The sequence below is a fragment of the Triturus cristatus genome, chromosome 3_1 (genome assembly GCF_964204655.1).
Source record: "Triturus cristatus chromosome 3_1, aTriCri1.1, whole genome shotgun sequence".
Taxonomy (NCBI): domain Eukaryota; kingdom Metazoa; phylum Chordata; class Amphibia; order Caudata; family Salamandridae; genus Triturus; species Triturus cristatus.
In genome coordinates, this window is record NC_140583.1 from 292,981,117 (window position 1) to 292,995,241 (window position 14,125).

A 14,125-nucleotide genomic window follows, 5' to 3' on the forward strand; every position below is an offset into this window, starting at 1 on the left:
TCTGATCTGGAGCACCCTACAGCGGGGGGCGCCCTTCCGTGTGTTTGGAGCCCTCCCCCGTTTTAACCGAGCAGGTATTGGAGTCAGGAAGGGCTGAGTCGAGGCATCGGCTCCCGTGTAAATCCAACTGCAACCAGGGAGGCGGGGCCACTCAGCCTCATAAGAGAAATGCCAGGAGGGCTAAAAACAAGACACGGGCCCTACTGCCGAGGCCCGCCACCCCTGGTTGTGCAGCTTCCCCAGGGCCGAGAGAGTTATCCCGGCTCCGGGGGAGGCCTCCCTCAACATCCCGTAGATCCTGCCACACCCACCAGGAATCCTGTAACAAACAGGGCAGGAGCCGGCAGCCAAGGTGAGAGCGTCCCGCCCTCCTTGACGATCAACAGCTCTCCGCCCTTGCTGACAGGCGGGAGGCCGAGGCAGGCCTTGCTGCTTGATTGGCCGTGTGTCCACATCGTGTCCCGGGGTACTTACGGCGATTGGTGACCCGCAGCTGCACCGCACGGACGTGGGCAGCTGCCTGAAGTGAAATTCTGCGACAGGGGGGACCCAGCGAGGTCTCCTAAGTGATTATTACCTGCAGTGGCCTACCTCCCAAAGGCATCCCTGGGGTGGGCGCCTACGGGCTGTATTTCTTGCCACCTGGCCGGTCCCAAGGGGCTGTAAGTGACCCGTAGGATTGCTTCCCGGAAAGACTACCTAATTCCGCTTGGAGGAGCGCAGAGGCTTCCCTATCTTAATAGAAATACCACAAATATCGCATGGCAGATAATTGTCGCGCAGGTGCGCTGACTTTTATGGGTTCCACGCCTACTATAGGGGATTTACCCCAGGTGTTTAGGGTGATGTGGATATGGTAATTCCCATGTGTGTGTGGATACCTGTAATGTTATAATTCTTGCATGGTCAGGATAATAGGCATTCATCCAGATGGTACATTGTATGTGCAGAAAGGGGATGGTGATAAGTATAATATCAGTAATGGTGATTTTCTAGTGCATGCCCTCTACAAGTATTGACTATGGTGCTCTGCTGATGATGTCCCTGCAAAATGTTTTGTGCTTAGAACAAACCTACCAGTACTTACGGGTCCTTGTAACTGTATTGTTATGACAGTGGCCCGATTGACCTAATGATTTATGTAATCCCGGGGAAGTCATGACAAGTGCCAGTGGCACAGTGTGATATATGTGATTGTGTTCTAATGTGTTTTTATGGATAATACAAAGGCTACTTTTATATAACCTTGTGTGGAGTTTTTTTTTGTAGTGTCGCTGCTGTGTGAGTGTGTTGTTTAAATGCTTTACACATTGCCTCTGGGATAAGCATGACTGCTCTGCCGAGCTACCAAGGGGGTGAGCAGGGGTTATCTTCAATGTGTAACTCCCTTGCCCTGACTAGAGTGGGGCGTTCTGCCTGGCATTGTAGTGAAGACAGGGTTCTCCCTGCACACATTGCTATGTTAGCATAAGCGTGTTAGTAGTTTAAACGCCATCTTGCCACTTTGCCGCTTTTCCACACAACACTACAGGTAACTGTTATTATAAGTAAAACTGCTTGCTTGCTTTTTCTTCACATGAGAACGGTCTGTTTTTTACATCCCTAGACTTACACCGCGACCTTAGTCTGAACACTGTGTGCAGAAGCCTTCAAGGTCAAATAACAATGTATGCTGTTGATTCAGGTTGATCGGCCCACGCTTTAGACACAACAAGCACACAGCTGCAAATATCTGAAACTCGGCTGCCCTTAATATTGCATTGCGTGCATGATGCTGGCACTTGGAGAAAACTTTTCCATCTACAGCGAGCGTTGCTGATCCTGTGATGTGATTCACCTAAGCTGATCTTGGAGGTATGGGGTTCCCCATTCAAACCTGGAGACCTTCTATTCTTATAAAACTAGCTTCTAGCCAGGGGAGGGTGGTACACAAGGCCCTATAAGACCTGCTTCCACTATCATTATAATATGATTTCTCCCTTTGTGTTTTATGGAATTGTAACAATGCTGATTGTTTTATTTCTAATCATTTGCCTGCTTATGTTAGCCAAAATACTGCATCTTAGAGCACGTAGTTAAAAATAAATATTTTAGACTTTTCCGTGTCTCTGATTACTCATGTTGTGGACTTGTATGAGAATAAAAACGAAAGAGTGTTCTTGATTCCCACCATTCCTGAGAGTACCCCAAGTCGCTTGTTCTGGGTTGTCTAATCATTGGTAGCTTCGCTGTAGTACGGAGAACAAATGAGACACTGATGCTAGTCGGAGAGGGGTTCTGGGTACTGAGGTGAGTTTTTTGGTACACCACAATTCACTGAGGTCCTGGTTTCCTGTGCATAGTTCTGTGCATGAGCAGAATCCCCGCAACATGGCACACCTAATGTTTTGTCTTGTATTCGAGACGCTTTAGTAGTAGTGCTTATATTTGTCCACAACGTCCTCACTCCTGTTTCCGGTTGACGGAAGTGGCGGATTAACCTTCCTATATAAATAAATTATAGGTTCATTCAAGCTTGACAATTAAAAAGGTTTCATTTTGAATTACTGCCCATTTTTGTGCTACATTTTTAAATAGATTGTTTTTCTTCTCTGTGTCCTTATGGGCGATGTTAATATTGCACCGCATAGTCGCGCACCGCTCCGGCGTCATCTGACGCAGTTTGGGGTGTCCGACGATGGTATGTCAGTAATCTTTGTAGTGAGTGCTGATGCATCGTTCCCCTATGAGCTTTTCTACTCTTGGGTTACGTTTCCTGCAGTGGAGGTGGATGATGACACATTCCAGTTCCTGCGAATTACACACCATATAGGACACAGGAAATTCCGGTTTCTGCATGGCAGCATCGTATTTGGTTCAATGGTGCCCTCCCCCACGCCGTAACTCCGGTTCGGTTAGGTCCCGTGTCCCTCCCTGGGGCCACTTGGCCAGTCTTGGCTGGGTTCAAACCACATCCACGTTATTTACAAGCCCCAGTGGACAATTTACGTCATCTACATACCGCATTGATAGCGGTGCATAGGGTTTTAGTGCAATACGTCTCACGCAACCTCCAGGTGGGGGCACCTGGAGTTGCGATGCAACCAGTTGGACCGGCCGGGATTTCTATTAGTCCCGTCATGGTTAGTTCGGTAATGGACAAGCGGCCCCAGAATAAGGATGATATGCCTTATTGGCTTGCTTAGAAATTTGACCAGCTGGAAGCAGTGTTTCCTAATACAACTCCTGTGGAAAAACAAAGGATACTAACAATTAGTTTGCAGAAAGACTTGGTACCTGAGGTAACAGATTGTGAAAACTGGGGTAAAGTATTTACAGCAGTCTACGCGAAGTGCTTCGGCACACCGTCTATGACTGTACTGCCCTCAGTGATTAAGCGTGTTCAGGATGAGCACGGTCCGGAGGTGGTGGGCGAGTTAGGAATGAGGCTTGTTGGCATGTTTGACGTAGTTGCTGATCTCATCCATGCTAACGTAAAGGGAGATAAGGGTAACTTTCAAGTGTCGAACGAGCTACGCCTTGTCGCCGATGCCGATAAACCCCGGCAGTTACCGAAGATTATTACGGAGGCTTATAAGACCATTGGCCGCAATAGTTTGGGTGTTAAACCTTTTGCTAAGATAGTAGCATAACCGCAAACTCAGACGGTTAAGTTTACTAAAGACGACCGTCCAATTTTTCCTAAACAAAGTTGGAAAAGTAAAAAACAGGGTAAGCAGCAACAGAAACAAGGGTCACGTCCCACATCGCCAATACCAGTGTCTACTAAACGCACATTTGAGTTGCGCGATCACACACAAATTAGGTCTCCTGATAGATTTCAGGTTCCTGATCAACGTTCTCCTTATTCTTCACAGGAAACATTGGTCTAACAAGCCGGTGGAGGAGAACGCGGCAGAGGTCGGGGTGCCCCGCAAGGACGTGAACAGCCCGCCCGGCTGATGGTAAAGGCAAGCAGGGTGACTTTCCACGTCAACACCCTCCGTTTCAGAAAAATAGAGTTGCTGCATTAACCGCGGGGTATGCCACAGATAGTGAGAACATAGCTTCGGAAACTGACATGGGCACTAGTGCTGCTAGACAGCGCGGCGGAGGTTACAATAGTGCGGCAAGCACTGCGTCCATATCTGAAGGCGACAGCAACTGACACGTTCATTACCGTAGAAACTGCTGACATTAGAGTAGCACCCCCTGACAGACTATATGACATAGTTCTTTTAATTGAAGGTGACATAAAATGTACAATAAAAGGGATTTTTTGGGAGAATCTGACCTGTACATATGACATTTTGTTAGCGGAGGCGGACCGGCCTCCACCTTTCGTGTTGGCCGCTCCGAGAGGAGAGGAGGTAATCCTGCCCTCTTTCGCACACACTGTGCCTAAGGAGCAGGCGCAAAACCTTGCTGAAGAGTGGGCTCAGGTGCTTGCACCAGCGTTGTACCATACTCAGGTCGGATGGGATAAACTATCGCCCTGCCATGAGATTCCATTGCGATCAATGCCACAGCCACAACCCCAATCTCCCATGCACCGAGAAGCGAAAGCTCCCGTCGCAGAAATCCATGAACAATTGGAATATCAAGGTGTAATTGAAACATGTGTGTCACTAATGAATAATCCTCTTTTCACTGTAACCAAATCTGATGGATCGTACCGCCTAGTTTTGGATTATCGACATTTGAACTCTCATTGTCGGACATGCGCAGTACAGAATACCCACAGTTCTGCCCTAGTTGATAGTCTCGTGAGAAAAAAGTTTAAGACCACACTTGACATCTCAAATGGCTTTTATAGTCATAAACTGTCCTCTATTAGTAGTCAATGGACAGCCTTTACTTCTGACGGCAAACAAAAACAGTTTAAAAGATTAGCCATGGGCTATAAGAACAGCCCAGACGTCTTTGCCGCACATGTCATCTCTCTCTTGGAGAGCATTGACCCTGATGCTTACTCGTATTTTGATGATATTTATCTCACAGACGACGAATTATGGCCGCATCTTTGTTGCGTTGACCGCATCATTGTTATGTTTGCGGACTTCAGTTACAAATTTAACTTTGCAAAATCACACATTGCAGAGTACACAGTGTTGTTTTTGGGCTATGAGCTCAACAACGAAGGACGAGGTTTAGCATCTCACTTCCTGGAGAAATGCGCATGTTTGCGCGCTCCGACAACTCTGAAAAAACTACAGTCTTTGCTGTTTTGTTTTTAATTTCGGGCGTACTTACATTCCCCATTATGCCCAGCGTATCAAGCCGCTTTATGCCTTGCTACAACCTTCTTTCACAAAATCCTGCTGGCTTCCAGAACATTCAGCAATTCTGCAATCTTTGCAGGCAGATCTGCACGCATCTAAATACTTATTGACACGTGACAACCACACAAACCTGATAAGAAGAATTGTGCCTGGCGCAGTAGGTTTCACGTACTTGACCTTTGATGAGGGAGACACAGTCCCTATTGCTTACAAGTCACACTTGTACACTTCGGCTGAAATGCGCTTTTCTACTGTCGAGTAAGTATTGACTGCTGTACACATAGCGATTCTAAAAGAGAGATCGCAGTCGCAGGGGAAACGCATGTTGGTTGTCACACCGTATCCTGCCCTTGAGGCAGTGACGAGAGCCAGTGTACCGAACTCTAAAGCTTTGCATCCACGTTGCATACATTGGGCCACTTCCTTGATGTCTCCGGATGTCACATTTATCTTTGATTCCTCATTGCAAACTCAGGAGTACTTACAGTATGAATTTGTTCATCCAGCTCCTCTGTCCATGCGCCCGCTTGAGGATTACCATTGTATCATTTACACTGATGGTTCGGCGCAACCGGCGACGGCATCGAAGCATGCTTATTCAGCGGCCTGCGCAATAGTGGTGGGTACCATAGTGAATGGCGAATTCAAGTCCGATGTCGTGCACACGCAAACATTAGGGGACTGTTACGCCCAGTTGGCAGAGCTACGTGCTCTAGTGTCGGCACTAGAGTTTGCTGATCCTCGTGTGACTACTCTTATTGTAAGTGACTCTTACTACAGTGTTCAGTCTTACAACGACAATTTATTCTTTTGGACTCAGAATGAATATCGAGATTTCAAAGGTAGCACAATCAAACATAAAATGCTTTGGGTTCAAGTTGCAGAACATAAAGAGCGTCTGCTTCTTGTGAATGTAATTCATACTCTTGGTCACCAGCGCGTAGGAGTACACGCTGTTGGTAACAGTTTAGTTGACGAAGCAGCGAAAACAGCAGTGGCAACATATCTAGTAGCAGCAGTTACAAAATCCAAAACTAAGATTGATGATGACATCCTGGCAGCTATTGCTGCGACCGAGAAGGGAGATAATTACCCTAGTGGTTTCCCTTCTAAATACTGTTATCATTTAAGTCCTGATAAAGTTCCCTATGTGAGAATTAACAACGTTGGTGACGGATTGATTCCCAACGCAGACCGCAGGCTTTCTTTGATAACATCCCCTCATGAAGGTATGGCCTTGGCACATGCAGGCGTCTCAGCGACTGTCACTATCTTGCAACAACGTTACTGGTGACGCGGATTGTATAAACAGACTCGTGACTATGTCCTTACTTGTGACATTTGCCAGCAGATTAAACCTTCCTCTGCTGCGCGTCCACCACAAACACAGTTGTATATGTCTAATAAACCACTTGGGTGTGTTTATTTAGATCACTGAGGTCCTTTCTCCTCTGATACTGCGTATAAGTTCATCTTAGTTGCAGTGGATTTGTGAACATGCTTTCTATGGGTTTAGCTACAAGGGAGTGCTGATGCTCGAACTGTCATCAGAGATTTGCGTGTCTTTGTGGGAATTTTTGCATGTGGTACCCTCCATTCGGACCAGGGTCCGGCGTTCGCCTCTAAGGCGTACAAGTAAGCCATGAGGTCTTTGGGGGTGCCGGTCAACTTTTCGTCTCAATACCGGCCTGAGGGCAATTCTGTTTTGGAACGAATGAACCATGACTTAAAGAAATCCTTGACAGCTAGGGTTTTAGGTACTGGCAGAAACTGGTTGGCCCATTTGTATAGTGTACAACGTGCACTTAATAATCTCCCTAGAAGGTCTCTGGGTGGGCGGACCCCATACGAAATGCTCTTTGGCATAAAAATGTTTGTCCCGGACCTTGATGGTCTAGACATGGCGGCGTCGGCCGCACTCTTTGACGTATATGATCATTCTGCTGTGTTACAGAACCTACAAGAGGCTCGAGACAGTCTTGCAAAGGAACACTTGCCCTCCACAACTGATGCTGCACTTCAGATTCCGGTAGTTGGCTGGCTACCTCGAGTCGGTGACCTGGTCCGTGAGAAGGTGGAGAACAAGAAGGAGTTTGGCCCCTCTTATCGTGCACCTGTTCCAGTGCTTGGCGTGCAGGGTACAAGAACAATCATTTTACCTCCACTTCCTGATCGCAAGGATAAAAGGTACATCTCCATTGACAATGTCAAATAACAACGAGTGGTCGATTCTTCTTAGTATGACTCCAGCGGTCTCTTGTCCAGCAATGCTGAGAAATTCTGTTTTGGCTCCGGCAAATATGAACAGGCCTGACATTGCCATTGAGATGCATACAGTTACTAATCCTTTATTGACTCCACCGGCTGGTGGTCTCCATAAAGATACTGAGTATACCTATCCCACAGATGTGTCATTGCCTGGTGTGGAGCCATGTGCAGTAGACCAGTCACGTTTTTCATTTGACACTAACTCTACAACATCGAGTGCCCCATCGAAAATTTCAATTTTTGCTGTTTGGTTTAGGAGACATTTTTTGATTCCCCCTTGGACTTACATTTGGCTGATACTCATGTCTATTTTTTTGTTTATGTCGATTGGATTTGTTTTTTCGTTTGGTTAATGGACATTATCTTACCGAAAGATCTGCAATTGGATTAATTGATGGAACTTTGGCACCCCACTCCTCATCACACCTCATGAAGAGGGACCAGACTTTTGTCAATATTACTGCCTGGCCTGTGTTAGATGGGATAGTATGGGATGCTATTAAATTTTTAATTCATGGCCCTACAGAGGTGATTAATGTTCCCAATGTACTTCATGTTTCTATGGAGGATGTTGTGAAACAAAACATACGCTCTGATGATTGGGATGTCCAAGTCGTTGAGGTTCTTTTTTCTGATTTGAAATATTATGCTGCTTTTGATGCTGAAGATTTGTACTTGGACTCAGCGAATTATGCAGAATTATTTTGCTACCAGCACCATGGCAATCATTTCCTGCATAAAGCAAACACATTCAGGAATGTGGTTAATTATACACAATGGGAACATTGCCCAGCTCCCATTGAAGGTAGTTCGAAAACTTTATTGATAAAATTTACATATTTTACGGATTTTAGTCAATCCAATCCTGAAGCCTTTTATTTTAAAGTGACTGCTAAATCGGCTTCCAAAGTTAGACTCCCACACACTAATTTACTGTATTCAAAGCCCTTTATGGATGAATTCGCTATAGGGGGCTATGAGCTGTAGAAGGATACAATTGATCTTAAATCTTTTTGGGGTTCTAAAAGCTGGCAAGTGCAGGGCACCGAGGCTTTGCATCCTGCATGCCGTATCCCGAACCACATGTTTTTGAATTCTACTACTTTTCAGACCACGTGCTTTGGATTGGCTACTTCTAAAAAAAAATGAATGCCCCTACCATTCCTGATCTGGGTGCCACCTGGGATAACCACACAGATATGTCCCTTGATGAATTGCAGTCCCTGATTACTAACACCTCCTTCAACATTTCCAACTTGGATCCCAAAGGATGGTTATTATGGCAAAAAAGTTCAGATTCATGCCAACATCGTTTTCTAGGTCTGACCCCCGGCTATACACAGGTTAGGGTGGACCCCTGTTTTGAAACCTCCCATTCTGTTACTACCTATTCAGTAGGCAGATTATGTAAAAACTGGTTTAAACATTCCACCTTAGCGTCAGTTAAACTTAATTTGTCCCAATTGACTGACGATGTTGATTTGAATGATTTTGTAAAAGGCCCTGTAGGAGACAGGTCCAAGAGATGGATATATGCTATTTACAACGAAGTTTGGAAATTATCTCAAATTGATGCTGCTTCTAGATTTAGGGCTATTGATCAAGCTAATTTAGAAAAAGTGCTTGCTTTCATTGATAATAGCATTAATACTCTTTCTTCCAGAATTTACACATTGCATAATATTGTTTCATCTGTTGTGGATATTGTACAAGATGACGTATCTGTTTTATATCATGGTCAAAATCAATTACGTTCTATAATGCAGTTTGCATGAACTTTACAAACATTGAAGTCTGGGAAAGTTCCCTGGGAATACATGAATACCTCATCTTTGTTTTTGCCGTTTAATCTGCTGATAAACAACAGTTCATGTCCATGAAGGATGCTACATATTCGCTATTGCATATTGAAAAGTTGGAACCTTTACCATTTTCTGTGGCCGAATCGAACTCGGCTGTATGGCTTATTCATGGGTTAATCACACTACCTTTTCCTTTGTTTAAGTTCAGTTCATGTATGAAACACTATGCCTTACGCAGGTATGAACCATTGGGTAGCGCTTTTCTCCATGAAGTTTGGTCACTCCCATTCACATACAGGTGCCTGAGAGAGGGTAAAGAGGTTTATTTAAAAGGATAGGAGTGCACTTCTACACCTGATCACTCATTAGTTTGCAAAAATATACAATTGCACGGCGCGTGTAACATTCAGGCTCCGAATTTAGTTTGCATTTTATTTATTTATTTATGTATTTATTTATTTTTTGGGGGAAAACCTTTATTGCACATAAAAACTCAATACAAGCATGGGCCTACAACCACCAGGGCCGGCCGCTAATATATACATGTTCAACAACATCAAGGAAGCAATGGGCCCCCTGGGGCTCAGCCGAATTGACAAAGTACCGAGTGCACCTCAGAAGTTGTCCGGATACATACATTTTAGAAATACAAACAAAAAAAGAAAAAGAAAATAACACCAAAAGACAAGGCGGAAACCATCGAAAAAGAGGCGTCTAACCACGGCTGGGGGACCACACAGTTCCAACTCCACCCTCGGGTGGTCAATGAGGATGATCAAGGGGGAGGTGGGGGCGACGGGAGAGCCACAACCATCTACAGGTGAAATGCAATAGTCCGGGAACCTCAGGATCAGGGGGACAAGGCAGCATCAGATGAGTCCACGAGGGGGGGTGTGCAGATGTTCCCACGGTATGCGTTCCACTGGCCCCAAATTCTACCCCACGCCCCCGGCTTACCCCGGGCCACATACACACTCTTCTCTCTGCACATGCACCAGTCCATGTTCTCCTTCCATACTGACACGGTGGGAGGCCGCCGGAAACCCCAAAGCTGTGCGATGTCCCTCTTAGCAACCATGTTCCCAAGGGCCGCCCACCGAGTCTGAGCCGCATTATAATCGTTAGGCTCCCACACGTTCAGCACACATCGGCGAACCTCAGGCAACAGGGCGACCCCAGTGACACATTCCATGACAGCATGCACCCGGCGCCAATACTCCGCAACCTTACGGCACTCCCAGAGAACATGGAGAAAAGTGGCGCTGAGCCCACAGCCGCGCCTACAGAGCCCGTCTTCAGAGAAACCCATCAGAACTAAACGAGGGCCCGTCACGTAGACACGGTGGAGAATTTTAAGCTGGACAAGACGGAGACGCGCGGGTATGGCCACCTCCTTAGGGGAGGACAGCGCAGACTGCCAGTCCTCGTCGTCCAGTTCCACCCCATCCCCGATCCACGCCTCCCGCAGACGCACGAGGAGATCCGCCCGAATGTTTATTAGTTTTTTATAGATAAGGGAAATAGTACTGTCGGGCAAGTGACCGTCGAGTATGCGGTCCTCGAGTGGCGAAGACACAGGGACTGCAGTCCCGGCCCGATGGCCGAGAGCAAAGCGTGGCGAACCTGAACGTACCGAAAGAACTCCCTCTCACTCAATTCGTACTCACTCTGCAGCGCAGCGAAGGATTTAACCGCACCCTTCACCCAAAGGTCACCTACTCTGCTGATGCCAATCGTGTCCCAACGCTCGAAGCCCTTCGTCGTCCAGAGGCTTCCCAATCTTTCAGACGCAAACAAGGGGGTCGCGCCCGTCAAGCGATCATTCCAGCCCATGGCCACATTCGCAGCCTTCCACAAGCGTACTGCAATCTTAGTGGGACCAGTTAAGGTCCTCCCAGCCGATCGAGAGTAAAGCGCTCTGTTAAAGTTGCCGCCAGGCAACAAAAATCTATCCATTTCGAAAGCCGGATTCGGACCAGGTGAGTACGTTGCATGGTTAATAGCAGATAGCTGGGAAGCCCAATAGTACCTCCTGATGTCCGGGAGCGCAATGCCCCCGTCGTACCAGGGGAGAGTCAGTTTTGCAAGAGCAATACGTGCACGACCGCCCCAAACAAGTCTCCTTTGTAAGCTCTCCACTTCCCGGAAGTAGGCCGCCGGAATAATATCAAAGGAGTTCTGAAGTGCGTAAAGAAATCGGGGAAGAGACATCATTTTAAAAAGTGCCGCACGACCGAGGGGAGACAAGGGAAGCTTACGCCAACGGGCCACGTCTAACCTCAATCTCCGAAGTGGAGAGAGGAGATTATGCTCGTAGCGGACAGCAGGATCCAATGAGACGTACACCCCCAGGTACGTAAAGCCGGAGCTGGACGCCTTAATGGGAAAACGAGAAGGCAAGAGAGGAAAGCCACCGGATATAGCATAGACACAAGATTTGGACCAGTTAATGATCAAACCAGAGTTCTTGCCGAAGGAAGTGAGGATGTCAAAAAGCACATTGAGTGACTTACGTGGTGAGGTGAGGTACAAGAGAATGTTGTCCGCGTACAACGAAACACGATCCTCGAAGCCAGGGGCCCACTGGATCCCTCTTATCGACGGTTCCCAACGGAGCCAAGCAGCGAGCGGTTCCAAAGCTAACGCGAAGAGCAGGGGAGACAACGGACACCCCTGCCTAGTGCCCCTCCCAAGAACGAAGGGCCGGGAAACCCTCACATTAACGACCACCTGTGCCAGCGGGGCAGCGTATAAGAGTTTAACCCAGTTAATCAATCCCGCCCCGAAGCCAAACTTTGCCAGGGCGGCCCAAAGATACGGCCATTCTATCGTATCAAAGGCCATCGTGGCGTCCAAGGAAACCAAGATGGCCGGCTCTGAAAGATATTCCGCCCTTGCAAGTACGCCATGTAGGCGCCGCAAGTTAAGGGCCGTATTCCGGTGCGGGATAAAACCGGATTGGTCCGGATGCACCAGATCGCAAATAACAGTAAGCAGGCGGTTCGCAAGAACCTTGGCAAGGATTTTCGGCTCTGCGTTCAGTAGAGAAATAGGCCTATACGAGGCGCAACGGTCCCGAGGCTTACCGTCCTTGGGAATCACGACTATAGTGGCCAGGCGTTGGTCATCAGGGAGAGAGCCGAGTTCAAGCGACTCCGAGAACATACGACGGAGAAATGGCGCAAGCTTATCTGGTTGCAGTTTATAGAGTTCAATCGGGAGTCCGTTGGGGCCCATAGCCTTGCCTGAGCGAAGGGAACGAATCGCAGTGGCAATCTCGTCAACCGAAAGTGGGGCATCCATCTGCTCACGCTCCTCCACCGACAAGCAGGGCAAGGCAATATCCTTCAACAGGTGACGAGAGTCAGCCTCATCTCTAGTAGACACCGGGGAGTACACAGCACAGAAGTAGTCCGCAAAACACTCCACAATCTCACCAGGGTCAGTCACACTCACTCCCTCCGACGTCTGAAGCACGGGGACCACTCGATTCACTCTCTCCTTCTTATCAAGCCAAGCAATCAATTTACCCGCCTTATCCCCGGCATCATACAGTCTACCCTGCTGTTCCCTATACATTGTCCGAGCAGCATCCGTGACAAGGGACTTATATTCGAACTGCTTCAGGCTGAGGGCATGAAGCCCGTCCTGAGTGTCACCTGTCTCCAAGGCAGCCTCCAACCCCGATATCTCAGCCTCCAACGCAACCACCTCCCCGTTCTTAGCTTTCTTGGCCTCCACGATCAGGGATAGTGCGTGTCCTCGGAGGACCGTTTTGAAGGCCTCCCACAGGGACACTGAGGACAAGACGGACCCCTCATTCTCCAGAAAATACTGATCAAGCGACTTAATGAGACCCTTGCGAATCTTGGGGTCACGCAAGTACCAGGGGTTAATGGGGGCGATCCGCCCGTCGGATCGCATCCCGGTATCGTAGAGGAGCCACAATGGGGAATGATCGGAAATGCCCCGGGCCAGGTGCTTAACCTCCCGGACCCGGGTGGTCTGGGCCGCGGGCATTAGAAAATAATCTAGTCTGGAGAAACTCCCGTGGGCCCCGGAGTGGAATGTGTACTGACTCTGTGTCGGATGCATCAACCTCCAGCAGTCCACCAGACCGAAAGTGTCCAAGAACCCGCCGAGCCACGCCTGGGCGGCAGAGAGGGCCCTGGGAGGGTAACGATCTAACTCGCCAGAAATCACAGAATTAAAATCCCCACCCACAATCAGGAGACTATCAGGAAGTTCAAGTAACATACGACCCACATCAGAGAAAGTGGAGGTCTGGAGGCCCGGGGGAACATAGACCGAAACCAATGAAAGAGTTTGCCCCTCCCACCGCCCAGTCAAAGACACATAGCGCCCTCTATCATCAAGAGTAACTTTGTCAATCTCAAGCGGGAGGGAAGAGCGCAGCAAGATGCCCACCCCTCTGGAGCCAGTGGTGAAGCCAGAGTGTGCGACCAGTCGGTAGCCCCCCCTGTTCATAGCATGACATACATTTCCCACCAAGTGTGTCTCTTGAAGAAATACCACATCAGGGGCCAATCGACGCAAATATTGCAACACAACCCCACGTTTGATACGGTCCCCCAATCCGTTGACGTTCCAAGACATCAGTTTCAACCCGTCCCCCCCCATCCCAACACAAGAAGCTGGAGTCCCCGGGCACGCAGCCAGACACCTGAAACTGAAAGAAAACAATAACACCGCCTTGAAAAGAAAAAACACACAACCCATCCACCACTGTCACCCTCCCACCCCCACACCATTGCCACCCCCCCCACCCTGCAC

General features: G+C 48.0%; 1 long non-coding RNA gene across 2 annotated transcripts in view; it reads right to left on the minus strand.

Moving 5' to 3' along the window:
• LOC146860123 (uncharacterized) overlaps positions 1-14,125 on the minus strand; it is a 574,096-nt gene that overhangs the window by 422,098 nt on the left and 137,873 nt on the right. The gene's annotated exons all lie outside the window — the stretch shown is intronic.